At 42.8% G+C, this 16759-nt stretch overlaps 1 long non-coding RNA gene across 1 annotated transcript in view; it reads left to right on the plus strand.

The window, feature by feature from the left end:
* Positions 1-7153, plus strand: part of LOC120324986 — a 32581-nt gene extending 25428 nt beyond the window's left edge. The window contains exon 3 of the long non-coding RNA XR_005566736.1: positions 7078-7153. This is a non-coding gene — a long non-coding RNA (uncharacterized LOC120324986). The remainder of the gene's footprint in view (positions 1-7077) is intronic.
* Positions 7154-16759: the final 9606 nt, after the last annotated feature.

A 16759-nucleotide genomic window follows, 5' to 3' on the forward strand; every position in this document is an offset into this window, starting at 1 on the left:
CTTTAGAACAAGAAATATTGAAAAGACTCGTATTGTGACCTCGCAAATCACTGCTGGTGTTACACACCACGAGAGGAATTATATAAATACTGTAACTGGGGGAACATTTGCAGTATCTGACTCACAAATTACCATGAAAATGGTGAATATTTCAGGCTCCAGCGAGGTCTTTACCCGTTGCTTGGCTTGGGGTTGTGGATCTGAAAGCCAAAGCACCAGGGATGGCTCATGTGTGGCTTTTGTGTGGCATCCAGAGCCCTCTCTCACATCTGTCACCTGCTGGGAGGAGCTGCCCGGGATGGAAGAGCTGGCAAAGACCCACCAAGGGGGTGTGGATGTCCCCATCCAATGGGAAAACACGGAGTTCTGGTTTAAAAGCACAAACAAGCTCCTGGGCTGCTCTTGGTCTCACGAGAAGGGTTCCAGCTCTTCTTAAAAATAATATAAAAGTCAATTCTGGCCAGTGCTCTGGTTAAGGAAAAGAAGTAGGTTTGTTTTTAATGGTGCCAGGGGAGGGTCAGGTTGGACATCAGGAGGAATTTCTCCCTGGAAAGGGTGGTCAGGCACTGGAAGGGGTTTGGAAGGAGGTTTGGAGTCCCCACTCCTGGAGGTGTCCAAGGAAGGGCTGGATGTGGCACTCAGTGCTCTGGGCTGGGGGACAAGGTGGGTATCAGTCACAAGTTGAACCTGATGCTCTTGGAAGTCTTTTCCAGCCTTAATGATTCTGGGATTCTTTTGATATGTCTTAAATGAGAACTAATGTTCGTACATTTCAGCAAGTTCTAGGTTTATAATTCAGGTAATGTGCACTGAGATAAAACCAAAAATGTCAACACTGAATCAGTTTCGAAGAGAAAGGAAGAAAATATTTTAGCAGGCTGAGCATTTTTAACACACTTTATAAAGTTTATTGGTTATAATTTCTTGAGAAATTTTTAGGGTTTTATTTGTAATCCTAATTTGAAAGGAAAGGTATTTAGGAAGTGCAACATTCTAAATATCACCACAATAAATCTATTTTTTGCCCAGTTTTACTCAAACTGCAGATTCATTTCACTGCAAACTAGGTTACATTCTACTGAAAGGTCAAATAAAAATGGTCTTTTATTACTGGCCTGATGTTTTATTGAAATTCTGGCTGTTTTCTTGTGTATAGGAAGAGAAGTGTTGGTGTGGGAGTGGACAAGGGGGGACAGGGAACCTCTGCCAGCTTTGGTTTCAGCCACCTTTGCTTCATTAAGGCACCTTTGCTTCATTAAGGCAATGCCATCCCAATTAAAGTAAGAGTTAGTACCTGCTTTAAGCCCTGTAATCAAAATTAATGGTTTTAATCTCTCAAAACCATTAGACAGTTAATCAGGGTGTGTGTAGTCAAACAGATGTGGTTGACAAAGATTTACAGGGTTACCAAAATAGCAGGGGAGAAGAAGAGGGAGAGGAAAAAAAAGGAATATTGGTGGGACTTCATGTTTGCTACTCCTTTAGGAGAAGAAACTATAAATCCATCACTGCCCTACAGGCAGAGAAGGATTTGTTTGAGCTGGTTTTGTGTTTCTGATCAACTGGTTCATGTTCTGGTGGACAGAGATTGTAAAACACTCTCATTTTTCCATCTCTTATTTAGAGTTTGGTTCTGTATAGTTTCATAGTGGCTGGATTTTGTCCCCTTTACGTGCCCTGTTTTTTCGTGCTCTGGAGTTGAAGGTGATGGGGCTGTTGGGAGGAAGCAAATGTAGAAGCTGTAGAAATGTAAAAAGTCATTAATTGTGTGTTTTACCCAGAAAAAAAGTCATAATCTGAATGTTTTGGATTGGAAGGGATCCTAAAGATCAAATTCCACCCCCTGCCATGGGCAGGGACACCTTCCACCAGCCCAGGTTGCTCCAAGCCCCGTCCAACCTGGCCTTGGACACTTCCAGGGATGGGGCAGCCACAGCTTCTCTGGGCACCCTGTTCCTTTCTGCCAACCTACAGCATCTTCCAACACTCCTTGGGCCTGTCCATCCCTGCTTCCCAGCGTTCCCTTTCCGTGCAGTACAGTGTGAATCGGTAATTGAAGCAAATTCTAATAAAAGGGAAATTTTCCAAGGGCTAAAAGCAATTTTGCCTTTTGCAAAGTATTCACCAGCCTCCGTTAAATATTTTCTCTTTTTAATTGCAAATGTCAGCCCAGAATGGCTCTGTTTTTACTGCACTTGGGAGCGCATTAGTTTCTGCCCTCCAGGGGAAGAAATGAATTTTTCCCCTCCAATCTAATGAAATAGAGAACATTTAAATCATTTCTTTCACAAACACATTTTTCAGTCCCGCCTATGAATGAAAACAGATTTATTCTTTGTGCTGGATTTGTAGGTTTGTTTTTTTTTTTTTTTTTCATTCTACAATTTGGAGCCTATATTTTTTTTTAAGCAAAAACGAAGTGATTTCTCAATGCAATTGTGAAATTCCAGTTTTCACAGTGCATTACTGACTAATCTCTCTACATTTATCCACAAGGGGGGAATATAGAACCGACTGAGGACATTAACAGTGATATTTATTCAACTTATTTCTGACTGATTGATATAATTGCAGCTCTCCAAGGCCTATTGTGATCGCAGGGCTGGAGATATACTTTTATTTCAGTTTAGTATTTTGGAGCAATGCCTTCTGAGGAAGAAAGAAACTAATAATTTCTTGTCAGCAGCAAGCTGCAATTATATGTATTTATATTTAACCTTTCCAGATACCACTCATTAACATTTCCTTGGCACAGGCACAGTTTACATTTTGATATACTCCTTTGGTGGAAAGGTTATAATGACTCTGGGAATCTTTGACTTGCTAATGTTCCCTCTCTTCAAAGTGCTGGGGCCACATCAAAATACAAACCTGGGAGAACGAGGCTTGAACTGTGGATTTTACTTTAATTTAATGAGATTGTTGAGCAGAATGGTCGTAGTAATACTAATTTAGCACAATGAAGTCAACAAAAGCCATTCACAGTTTAAGCCTTGATGTCATGGCACTGTCACAACTCCTTGGTGCTTGGAATAACTCCAGTTGAAGGGACCTCTGGAGAACATCAGGCCAAACCTTCTGCTCAGGCCAGAATTGGCATCCAAGTGAGATTTAACTTCAAAATTGGACTTCAAAGTTGGACCAGGCTGCTCAGGGCCTTGGTCACGCAAGTTTTGAACCAGGGACAGGAGAAGACCCCACTGGACCCCATTTCTCTTCCATCCTGTGCTCTGGAGGGACATCACCTTTTCTTTTTGCTCCCCAGGGATGGGAAGGTGCAGCTGGAAATACTGGCCTGGGCTGAATCCTCCACCTTTCCCACCTTCTCCAGAGGCATCCGCCGAAAATGAAATTGCCACACAAAATTTGAGGTGGCAATAAAAAAATCGATCTCCTGTCACGGCAGTGACTATTCTAATTGTGGTCTAATTAGCAGAAAAGCAAGGGGGATGCTTGGAAAGCCACTGTTTCTCAGAAGGGAGGAATTTTATTGGCTTGATTTTTCCTTCTGTCCCAGCTCCTCCCTCCTCTGTTGTTTGGAGCCAAAAATAAAAAGAATTTAGGAAAAGAGAAGTGATTTAAGTTGCACGTTGGCACTTATTTCTGACCCCTGTAAGGTTATTTTAATCTGATCAAGGTGGATTTCCTCAGTGAGATCCATTAATAGAAATGGATGTAATTAATGGTTCACCATTAATTATTATTGAATTATTTTAAAATTATTAAATTATTAAATTATTATTAAAGAATTAACCAAAGAAAATTTCTGCTGCCCTAAATTATGCTAAATTTAGGAGTTTATTTGTATATTTTATTTGTATATATATATTTATAATGTATTGGGTGGTGCTTTTCAAACAAGTCCCATGTGATCAGCAGCCATCTCCTTGCAGATGGTTGATATTTCTATTTGGTGTAGTTTTTCTTTTTTTTACTACCAGTTAATTTTCTGCTCAAAGCCAGTTGGGTAAATCAGATGAAGTAACAGCCCAGGAGACATTAGAGATGATTAGGAAAAATAAAGTTCCTGATAAGAGTGAGACATTGACTGACTGAAAGTTATTTCTTCATTAAAATTTCAACAGGTGGCCAAGAAGATTAAAAGTGAAGTGGTTAAGCTACTGCTCAGCATGTAAAGTGGGCAAGTTAAAAACAAGACAAAGAAACAAATAAACAACCCCTTCAGATTATATTTGATCAAATAAAGAGAAAAAAAAAAAGCAGTTGAATGTCTGATGCTGAGTGAGTGAGATGCAGAGTGATTTTTTCACCACTCCAAATAGAGTGAATTAATTGCTAAAAAACTGAAATAAAAAATGGGGCTTTGGTGGTCTTATTGACCTGGGATTTTTCACACATGATCTCAGCAACTTAGAAATATCCTAGTAGTCAACAGGTCAAATAAAACAGTGGTTACTGGGGGGGGGGGGGGGGGGAAATGAGATGGAGATCACATTAAATCAAACTTGACTTTCATTCTGGTCAGAGAGCAGCTACATGATCAGACATTAATGTTTCATAGAGAAATTTGCTTAAAAGCATAGGAACTTGTGGAAGAGTAAGTAGAGCATCTGAACCTGAAGAGGCTGTAAAAATGTTAGAGTAAAAAAAATCTCTTAAAGTAAATTATTAAAAGCATATAGAAATTATAGAACAATGCAGTGGTTTAATATCTACTTTGTGCCACCATTGTCCTTTGAGTCTCAAACATTTTAAGATCCAACTGGACTCTGTTTCCAATGAGAATTTGGATTTATAGCTTGGGTGATCAGCCCAGGACACTCCCACTACTCCAAGGAGCTTCTCCCCATGGATTTCTTAAATACAAAAGATTTATTTTTTTTTTTTGAGAGTACTTGATATATCCTACAATGAAATTTAATATTACATTTTCATTTAAAATGGCAAAGAGTTGTGATCCTATCAAATCCTGCCACGGGAAACCTAATTTTTTAATATTAAAAACTACATAAAGTTAGAGGGAAGTCTTAAAAGCATTAATCCACGAGCCAAAATCACCATATCTTCCAAACTCTAATATTTTGGGAAGCTTGAGTTAGACAGTGGGTTGAAAAGTGGGTTTTTTGAGCAAAAGTATTGTGTGACATAAAGCAGAAATATTCCAACCTTGTCTTTTAAAGTCTGGAGGGTTCATGTTTAAAGAAATGCTTTGCTGTCAGCAGACAAACACCGAAATAATTGTTCTCTAGGGGATGAAAAACACCAGTTAAAATGCAGCCACACACCCAATTCTTCATTTTTAGAGCCCACTAAAAGTTTGATACCCCGAGGACTGACAGATTGATCAGGGAATGGGGAGGTCGAACAACAAACATTTCCTCATTTCTCTGTCTGCACCTTCTGAAACTGAGTTTTTAGATGATAATGATTCAGTGTTAGAAAACGTTGTGATTCACCCCAATTATACAAAATAACCTCCTGCTGAAAAGGTTGTGCTGGAGGAATGGGATGTGATGGAATGTGGCCAGTTCGTGCAGGGTCCCTGCCTGCAGCTGTTGGATTTTTAACCACAGGATATTCTGGGTTGGAAGGGACCCCCAAGGATCATCAAATCCAACTCTTTAGTGAGTGGCCCATCCAGGGGTTTGAAATCATGTTTGCTTTGAGGACTGCAAGGCTTCAACTGGTGTTGCAACCAGTGGGATGCTTTGTGCAATTCCACCTCGCACAGGAAGATTTAATGCTTTAAGACTAAAATTTCATTTCCTTTAAGACAAAAATGGTTGTTCACTAGTTCTTATCCTGTAAGGTATGCCATGGTCCTCACCACATTCCAAACTCCCAGCTAAGTTTTGAGCTGGACTGGCCGTGCCTGGGTTGGTGAGACCCTGCTGGGATCATCTTGGCTTGGCCACCTCACAGTCCTGCTCTCCTTCCTCATCATTTTTGGAACCTGATGGATCTACCTGGGAACTCTGCTGAAAGGAAAACCCAGTGCCACAAATCAGTCACCTTTTTTTTTGCAGTGAGACGTTGGACAAGACAACACACAGGGAAAATCACAGGAATCCCTGGAAACCCCACTCACTGGAGTTCTGGGATTGCTTGGTGTGGAGATTTTTGTTGTGATCATTGCAATGCTCGTGTCTGCACACTGATCTCCCTTCAGCTGCTCTCCACTGACAAGCTGGAATTATGTTGGTGAAATCCCAGTGGGAAAGATCAGTTGATTTATCTTCTGAAATGCTTTCAATCAGTGGCAGCCACATAATGACCTCAGTCCCAAACCTGCCTTTCCTTCTCCACCACTCTGGTCTGCAGCTGGTTTGGCCTGCAACAGGGATGGAGGGATAGAAACAGTTCTGTCTGGTCCAGCCAGTTGGGAATGGGGTGCTCCCAGTGCTCCCTCCCTCTTTGTACACATTCTGAAGGGAATTTGGGTGTTGGAAAACCCAGTGGGTCCTGAGGGCACCTCACTCCATGCAGGGGCATTTCTTGGAATGCTCCAGAGGTTCCTAATGAAGGGGAGTTCCAGCTTCAGGGAATGTGATGGGAAAGGAGGACCCTACAAGGCTGTGTGGGCATGGGTGGGAAGGGGTCAGCACTGGTGTTGGGGTGGAGGTGCTCCCCATCCTGATGGGGTGCCAATACCAAAAACAGGGCTGGAGAAGCATCACCTGCTGAATTATTGTGCAAAACCAGGCACATTCTGCACCATAAAGTGAGATGGCACCTCCAAAGCCTTCCCAGAATCCAAACCCTGCCCTCACCACAGCCCTGTCCAGGCTGTTTTGGTGACCAAATGGCTTCCTTAGCAAAGCTGAGGTTTCCAAAAGTATAATAGTATAATATAATAACTCAGCAAATCTGCAAGACCAGAGATGAGAGACACCTGGGAGCACTGGGCTGAAGGAGCCCTGGGGTGGCTGGGAGGGTCAGGGGGAGTGGGACACTCATTGGGCCCAGCTGGGAATTAGGGTGGGTTCAGGTTTAGGCTCAGAGTTAAGAGGGATGAGGAGGGGAAATTTGACTTTTGTTTTCATAGAATTATTTTGGCTGCAAAAGGGCTCCAAGATCCTCAAGTCCAGCTCTTCCCTCTGTTCTCTCTCCACTAAGCTATGTCCCCAATGCCACCTCTGCTTCTGGAGAAGACAGGGAAGGAGGTGTCCTTGGTTGTGCTGTTCACAAGGACTAAGGTAATACTTTATATGGGTTTTTTTCCTTTGTTTGTATCTGTATCAATGATCATTTGTCCCATTCTCTGTCACTTAGACCTTGGGTAAAAGCCTCAGCTCTGATAACGTTGTTTAACATTAGATGTTGTTCAAGGTGTTAAAAGCAAGCAGAACTTATGTTTTCAACAGCATTTTGGCACAAGTCTCTTCAGAAGAGCTGTTTGTTAGGTACTCTGGCTAATGAAGTGTCCTCTGATAATTCATTTGTCAGATTCAATTTATTGTTTCGTAGGGGAAAAAAAGGAATAATGTTGAAAGTCTGGCTTTGTTGTAAAATTCAGGGCGAGTGGGTTCAGGCAAAGCTAAGAACAGTAAAAATTGGTGTTGGGGGGTTCAGCCTGAACCTGCTGGGATTAATCAGTCTTGGCACTGGATTCAGTGGTGCGGGAGGTGGCCTGGGATATGTTGTAACTATTTGGGATATGGGAATATGAGACCCATTTCTCTTTGTGTGAGTTTGTTTTGGGATAATTCCGCTTTGGGACTTGACCTCTGTGTCTGCACAATAATTGATGGAGTTTCTTGTGTGGAGAAAAAAATTGTATTTACCTTCCTTTGTTTCAAACATGTTGGCAAATCAGATGCTCTGCAGGGAAATGACTTTTAGTGGAGGTGAGCATTAATGGGAGGGGTTTGCTCTGCACTAGGAGGCCTCAAGGACCTGGTTTTCTCTGTCCAGGTGCAAACACAAGGGAAAACTAAAAGATACCAGGCAGCTAAATGGTGGCTGAGGGTTTCTGGAGCTCATATCTTGGTGCTAAGATACTGATAATCTGTGAATTCTGATTTTCTTTCTGGAAAAAAAAAAATCCAAAATATAGCCAATGTAATGGAGTTGTGAGAGCTGGAAGTCAAGTAACTAAAGGTTCTCCCCTGTGCTCCCTGGTTTCAGGAATGTTAATTAGATGTTAACTGACATGGAATCTTATATTTTTCTATTTTCTGGTAATTCTCTCTGGAGATGTGCGTATTAATAAGCTTTGGGTTTTGGTTACTATGGCACTATTAATAATGCAGGTCTGTTTCTATGGTAGACACTGAGAATTTCTTGTGTGTAAAGATTGGTCAAAGAGGGGAAAAAAGACACTATATTTACTTGATAATGATGCACAGGAAGGTTTTGATTAGAAGCTTATTAAAGCTTTAAGGATAAATATTTTATTATATTCACCTTGTTGATTTGGGCTGGAAGCAACTGTGTCCAGTTTAGCTCAGGGCTGCTCCTCAGACTCATCCAGGATGTCATTCCAGGCCATATGAAAGATCTAATCCTTGTTGATACACAAGAAAAAAACATATTTTAACCAACTGTTGAAGACCAACCTGGTTGTTGGCAGGGTTTGTCAGAGATGGGATGGGTTGCAACCACACCTCTGCTCCCTTTGGAATACTGCAATTTTCTGCCAAAATAAAAAGCCAAGTGCTGGTTACTCTGCGTGACTTCAGGGAATTAAAATGTATTTATGCACATATCTCCATCGTTTTGATGGCCTCCAGGAGACTTGTTTTCCCTCATATTCCACTTCCCACCACTCTCCAGCAGTGCCATTGTTAGTGAGGTTGTGCTCAAAGTACAAACCCCGTGGTGGCCTCCGGTGTTTGGTTGTGTTTTGTCATTAAATTTCGAGAAAATAATTGTCAGAAATGTAGTTTTGGTTTGGTTTTTTTTTTCTCCCCTGCATGTGTTTATACCTCTGCTATCAGTTTTTAAAACCCCCAGTGCTTTGCCTGAAGGAGATGCTACAAGTCCTTCGTGAGCTGCTTTTATTTGTGGGGTCTCTGTGTGAGACGATGACTAAAGGTTTCCTTGGATGCTCGAATGTTGGAATCTGCAAGGAGGGAAGCCGGAATAAATCCGGGACTATTTCAGCGGGACGGGAGGCTTCTCCCTGCTCCCATCCATCACTAGATGGCACAATGAGTGTAGGAATGTGGGAAGGCTGAGCCCTGCCAGGCGCCGAGTTAATTCGTGGAGACGCAGAAGTAAGTGAGCAATGACAGGCAGTTCAGTCGGAGAAAAGCCGGGTGAAGGGGACAAAAGCTGAGCAGACAATTAACTCTGAGGAGCCGCGTGTGGCACATGCTGAGTGCACAGATGACAGACGTCAGCCCACAGCCCTCAGCTGGGTACATGGCACAGGGAGCAGGGAATGTTTGCTGTTAAAACTTGGAAAAAATCTGATTTTTTCCCCCTTTTTTTTATATATTGCTTATTTTTAGTGTAGATGCTCCAGGTACACAGCTATCAAACGGCAGCAAAATCCAATTATCGTTCAGTGCTTGTGATCAAATGTGCTCCTTAAAGCACAGCAAAGAGGCAGCACTGGAACTTGATATTTTTATATGATATATTAAGAATTTAAGCTTTTAAGCAGACACAAAACTAGTGCTTGGGGAATTTCAACTGGCAGCAGCCAAGCTCCTGCTCTGTGCTCCTGGTGCCAACACAAACTGCTCTGTCTCGTGACAAAGGGAGTTGCTGCTTGTTCAATCCTTGAAAAAAAATCCTACTGCAGTTTTGGGTCCTTAAACTCCACCTGATGGTTTTCCTGACTCTTTTGAGGTGTTTCATCTCCTGTATGCCCAGGTTTTGCCATCCATGGGAGCAGTGCTGGGGATGACTCCCATGGGGCAGCCCTGTCTCTGGAAGCAGAGTTAACTTGTGCTCAGTGCTTCTGGAGCAGGTGGTGTTTTCTGTCCCTGGGAAGAAAAAAAGAGAAAAGGGGAGAAAATTAAACCCAGACTCAAACAAATTAATCCTTTGCCATGCCTGACCCTCACTCATTCACAGAAAGTGCAATCATGGAATAACAGAATGGTTTGGGTTGGAAGGGACCTTAAAGCTCCTCCAGTCTCACCCCCTGCCATGGGCAGGGACACCTTCCACTGTTCCAGGTTGCTCCAGCCTGGCCTTGGACACTTCCAGGGATCCAGAGGCAGCCACAGCTTCTCTGGGCAATCCGTGCCAGGGCCTCCCCACCCTCCCAGGGAAGGATTCCTTCCTGACATCTGCTCAGTTTGAAGCTATCCCCCCTTGTCCTATCCCATCTCCTTCTCAATATTCTATTTACTGCCAAACATGGTGTAATTATGCTGAGATCTCCTGCAGGGTATAACTGTGAGAGCAGTGGGAACTTCAGCCAGCTGGGACCTCTCTGTCCAAGTCTGGTACATCAAGGCTGCCAGAGAGGGATCTCCAGCTGCTTTAGAGTTACCCACGACATTCTCCCCACCTGTATTTGAAGTGTTGCACCCTCACTGACACCACTTGTTGTGTTCTGGATCTAAACCCCTCTGGGAGCACTGGGTGGCCCCTGACTGGGTGCTGTGGTGGGGCAGCCAAGGAGATCTTGGCTCATTCTCTTCAAGAGGAGCGAGTTGGGTGATAAAAGAAGTTTTGATCTGTGCCCTGGTGAGTGTTGCTCCTCTGCTGAAGAGTCCTCAGCAGAGCTGAGGAGATTGATTTGTGATACTCAAGTCTCTTCAGCCTAAAGGCTATAAAGGAGTTGGTATGTTATTCCAAGGAATGTGACAATGTTTTGTCAAATGCCTGCAATCCCTCTAACGTGACTCAAAGGCACAGATAAATCTCTGATGGAGGCCTTATTTCACAGATATTTTATATCTTCCCTCCACTGGAGACATTTCAGGCAACTTAATGACAATCCCAAACTTCAATATCATGGGAAGATCAACGGGCTACTGAAGACTTTTTTGAGTTTTGGCTGTTTCTGTGCATAATTGTTGTGAAAACAGCATGATCCATTCTATTTCTGATGCCTCTAAGAGCTCCAAAAAGGGTTATTATATGTATTGTCTGCATTGTGGGCAGCTGGATCAACAAAATCTTTGTAAAATATGGCCACAGTATCTGTGGGAATTCAGTGGTTTTATCACCCTTTGAAGAAAACCACAGCACTGGAGTTAATGAAGGAACAAGCAAAGCCCCAGATTAGCTTAAATGCAACAAAATCCAGATTGATATCTCAAGAGCTAAAATCAAAGCTATTTGTATAAACATGGTGCTCCTCCGAAGCGTGACTGCTTTTAAGAGAGTTAGTTAATCAAAAATCCCTAGAAAACAGGGGAGCACAGCTTTGGTAGGAGGGCAAAGTGATAAGAAAATGCCAGGAAACTGGTTTTTTGGAGAGTGCTGAAAGAAATTCTTCCGATTACATCACATTTCAGAGGAACAACCAGTTTGTGCAGGAGGAGTTTGAGACCTGGGAAGTTGTTGTGGTGAACTGGATAAGATGTTGAGATGGAGATTGGCCTCTTTGCTTTCATTTTTGAGCTGGTTCTTCTGTCACAGTACATTTATATGTTCATAAATTGGAATTCTGCCTCTCTGCCAGGGATCTCCTCCATTGGGTCAGGACCCAAGGAGAAAAACCTTAGACCATTAAGGAAATCTTGCCTGTTTAATGAAACGCTTAATTTTAAACAAGTGGTCAAGATCTCTTCTTATCCGGTAAGGTTTTTTTAATATTAAAAATAATAAAGCATGTTTGTTGGCCCAGCAACTCCTTCCTCTTGTACCAGCACTGCTGACCTGCAGCAGCCAGGAGAGCGTTCCTTAAATTAGAGACTTTTATTATATTCCTGATGACTCCAAAGTCCTGCCCAACTGTGTGCACTGGAAAACTTGAGCTGCAATCAATCACTTTATTACTTTAATGATTTTTTTTTTTAAATGCTAACATCTAATGTGGTTATCAAGCTCCTGCTTCCTCTGGTTATGGAACCTCTCAAGTGAGGTCAGGCATGTTTGTTTAATCAGGGGTTTTATAACTGGTCATTGGTGTGACAATCTGGAGCCTGGTTTATGTGTTAACCAGTTATTTTTTGGTTGGCTCTCAGCTCATAAAGTGCTCAAATCAGAACTGTTTTACTTTCAGGTTCGTAATCCTGGGGGATTTTGGAGGGGGATAGGGAGGAGAAGGAAATAATGACAAAGAATACTAATTATAACTTTAATTTGTTCAGCAGAGAAACACAAACACTTTGACTCCCAGTACACTGAGCAGAAGCAGTGCAGGCCACTATAAATATGCTATTAGTCAGTTATTACACATAAAAACTGGTATATAGGTAGTTTAACTGAATGTCTTTCCTATTCCAAACCTTTCTCCCCAGTATGTGCATCCCAACAGAAAGGGAGACTGTGTGTGTATCCATCACAATACACAGTGCACACCTTGGCTTTCTACCTGCAAAGCTTCTGAAGACTGAGAATGGATGATTTTTTTCATATCTGTCTGTCCTGCACCATGGTGAAGTGTGTGGGAAAAGCCCTGCACGTGGATTTTAGCAAGGGATTGGATGCTCTGACCATAAAAGTATAACTTATTTAAAGTATATCACACTATATATTTGCAGTGATGCAAAAAAAAGGGCTGTTCTGGTGCTAAAAATGCAGGATACACAATTTTTCCTGTACAACCTTTTCTGGAAGAAGCATGTTCTGAGGTCAGGAGGGTCATCCTTGAGCACTCATCATTGCTTGTTTTTAAAGCCTGAAGAGTTATCTCCATAAAGTGGGATCCCTGCAGCTGTAAAATATTTCAGCAGACCGAGTTTGGGTATAAATGACTAAGTATAAATGGGCTTTGTTTTAGGTCTGTAATGCAAACAAATTTTATTAATGAAAAATGATGTGTGTGTTATAAAAAGGAAGAATAAAAGGAAAAAATAAGTGATTGTTTTAACTTAGAGACTAAAATGATGGAGGAAAACCAGTGCTAAGATTTAACATGCGTCTGAAACCCAGAACTGAGCAGTTGTGTTGTCCAGGGGGTTTCAAACACAAAGCTGAACAGGATAAGTGGATAAGTAAACTAGTCCTGCCTTCATGTGTTAATACTTAATTAATGTTAATGTGTTAATACTGGAATTATTTCTCCATTTCCAGCCCAGCAACAGGCTCTCATCCAACAATCATTGAAATGGAATCTCAGGCTGGTTTGGGTTGGAAGGGATCTTAAAGCTCATCCAGTCCACCCCTGCCATGGGCAGGGACACCTTCCACTAGCCCAGGTTGCTCCAAGCCCTGTCCAATTTGGCCCTGGACACTTCCAGGGATCCAGGGGCAGCCACAGCTTCTCTGGGCAACCTGTGCCAGGGCCTGCCCACCCTCCCAGCCAAGAATTCCTTCCCAATATCCCACCTAAACCCTCCCTCTGTTAGTATCAAGCCAATGGGATGGGAGGTGGGCAGGGAAGGAGGCAGAAGTGAAATAGTTGGATCTGGAGTGGGAAAAGCAGCTGAAAGTTCACTCCAATACTTTTACCTGGTTTGACTTTCCATCTGCTCAAAACCAAGTCAAGTGGAAGACATGTGGTGGTAGAATGAGGCTGAAAGAGCCCTGCTGGGAGAGGAGCAAAGTCCCTGGGATCTCACCCAAACCAGCTGCTCTTCAGATCATCGAAAACTTAATTCCAGCAGATCTTTCTTCTCAGTCTTTCCATTGGGAGCACTGAGTCCTTGCAGCAATCCCTCTCTGGACCTGTGTGAGAGGGTGGGATGTGGGATATTAATGTGAGGTAGTTTATAGTGAAATTCACTTATTTGAGTGGTTATGCCATAAATTGCAATTAATAATTATTTCTCAATACCAAAACCCATTTTGGTTCTTTGCTTGAAAATTAAACATCCCCCAAAGAATCAAATGAAACCATGTAACATAATTTATATCCTGATTTGAAGCTGTATCATCTGGTACATAATTCCTGTGAGCAGCTCTTTTAGAGAGAAGTATTGCTGCTATCAATGGCACTTTTATGTTGGAATCTTTCTATACAAGCACACAATGCAAAGCTGGAAAGACAAATGTATTATTTCTTTCAGTCACTCATCCCTGTAAACCCCAAAGACAAACAGCTGAAATACCTGGGGGCGAGGCAGAAGCATTTATCACTCCAAATTCTGGTACACAAAGCCCAGGAGATCAGCCTGGTTTCTGAATGCTGAGAGACAACTGACATCAGACTGGAGGGGAAAAGGAGGGGAAGGGGGGAATTTACTTGAGAGTGGAAAAAACAGGGTGAAAAAACATGTTACAGAAACAGAGGAGAGATGAGATTTATCTGGGATTACTCCTTTTAAAATCCTAGGTGAGCTGAAATAATTCTGAAGAAATGGGTTAGGCCCTGTTGCTTTTTATTTAATAACCCTCAGTACAAGACCAGCTCTGATCCAGCAGCTCATATAGAGGGACCTCAAGGCAATGGTGGTTTTCCTCCCCTCTTTTATAGATAAAGAGAATTAAGGGAAGCAAAGGTGAAGCTGGATGGCAGCAAGTGTGAGAAAGGGAGCCCAGAGGGGTTTTGGGTGTAGGTTCCTTGATCTTGTGTAATTAGGATGGGTCACTATAGCATGTAACTAATAATTTAGTTAGTTCTGGACTAATTGCTTGATTGTAGGAATGTGGAGTGGTGGGTGCTGTTACACACATGGAATTCTTCCCTGTCCCTTTATGCCTGTGCTGCCTTGGAGGGGAACAAATGGTTCAGCAAAGGGGCAGGAGGAGGTGGGAGATGTCCCTTCCCATTGAAAACAGATTATCTTGAAGGTCCCCTCCACCCCAAACCATTCCATGAGGTTCAGCCACTGTGGCTGTTGCTTCCCCAGCTCCTCAGGGCACCCCTTGGTGTGTGTGTGCCCCCTGTGTTGGTGGGAGCTGTGCAGAACATGCCCATGGGACATGAGGGGTGGTTTAAACAGCCCTGTGCCCACAGCCTGCTCAAATACCAGAGCCTTCCATTTTCAACTGCAGGGTTTTCCAGCTGGATCAGGTGCCTTTGGGTGCCAAAGTTTACTTTTCCTACAGTTCCCACGAGGTCCAGTTGTATCCCTGAAGCTCTGTAACCTGGGGCATTGTGTTCTCTGTTGCTGGCTTTAACTGGAGAATGATAAAGGAACCTACAGAAAATGTAACAATACTTGTCCATGTCTATATCTGTTATTAAAAGGGTTTTTTAATCTTGCCTCTTTTTTTTAAATGATAATTTAAGAGAAATAGACTTTATTTCTCTTTCTAAAGGTGTTAAATGAGGGCTCTGGGCACTGAGAACACACAACTCATACCCCCAAGCAACATCACAGCTGCACCTGGTGATTCTCTAGTCCAGTACCAGTATTAGCAAGAGAATGTGGTGACAGGACAAGGGGGAATGGCTTCAGACTGAGAGAGCAGGTTTAGATGGGATATGAGGAATAAATTCTTCCCTGTGAGGGTGGGGAGGCCCTGGCACAGGTTGCCCAGAGAAGCTGTGGCTGCCCCAGCCCTGGGAGTGTCCAAGGCCAGGTTGGAGCAACCTGGGCTAGTGGAAGATGCCCCTACCCATGGCAGGGGGTTGGAATTTGACCTTTAAGGTCTCTTCCAACTCAAACCATTCTGTTTTTCTATGATTAAACTAAAATATTCCAGTTTGTGGTCACGAGGGGTCTGTCTCAATGTTAATTGTGGCCCTAAATATAAGTCCTGCTTTGTCACAGGATGATCCCATCTCTGCTCTATGGGTGCAAAGTCAGGTAATACCAGTGTGGTCAAGCAGAATCATTTGGGTTGAGGATAAGTTGGGTATTTCTACACTGGGACAAATGTTCATCTCAATTGTGAAACAGTAAAATATACAACTTGTTTTAACAGACACAAAAGTTTTTAAGAAACTGTGTGTGTGTGTCCTTGCTGAAGGGGGTGGTAAACTGTGCAGAGGAGCTGAACAGAATAACTCAAGTCTTCACAGATATCATAACTCAAGTGGAAATATCGACTGCTTTTGATGGCAAGACAGTCTGACTATTCACAGTTCTTGGCATAGTTGATCACTGCTGGGAATTTAACTATTTAACTCGAATTAATCTTTGACGTACACACATACATCTCCAGGGAAGGAAACAGATCCTTTTCAGATGGGTTTGGGACAGACTTTTATTAAACAGCTTCAGTTTTTGAGCTGACATGGACCTTCCTGACTTTTTTTCCTCTCCACTAGCCCAAATCCTGTCCAAGTGCAGCTGCCTCTGCAGAGCCACCAGATCTCTAAAACTAAACTGTATTAACCCAAAACACAGAGATATTTTGTTCTGTCTCCTCTGAGTTAATTACAAGATCTCACAGCTGCTTCTTTAATTTTAAAGCTGTTCTTTTCCCTCCCTGAGACGTTTGTTGCACTGGGGGGAGGGTTTTTTAGAAACTACTTTTGTTTCTTGAGGCAAGCTGTGAATTATTAAGTGCTTTGCCCTTCCTGCACCAGTGGACCTTCCTTTGACGTGGTTAAGCACCTGAGAGGGGAGCCCTGGGGCTTTCCTCACTGTGGGCAAGAAAATGTGCTTTATTTCTTCAGGTAAAAAAAAAAACCAAAAAAAAAAGCCCAAACCACTGCCTTTGAAATGTGTTCAGTGAGGGAAGTGTGCGAGGCTAGTGCAGCCCCGGGGCCACAGCGATGTTTGCTCCATCAGCTGCACGAGTTTGACATCGTGGGGTTTGGAAACAAAAAGCTGCTGCCAACAGAACCCTGCAAAGCACTTCTCAGTGGGCAGCTCCAGTAAGATCTCTGAGA

Source organism: Pipra filicauda, unplaced genomic scaffold, assembly GCF_003945595.2.
Source record: "Pipra filicauda isolate LSUMZ 115617 unplaced genomic scaffold, ASM394559v2 scaffold78_size3787270_pilon, whole genome shotgun sequence".
Lineage (NCBI taxonomy): Eukaryota > Metazoa > Chordata > Aves > Passeriformes > Pipridae > Pipra > Pipra filicauda.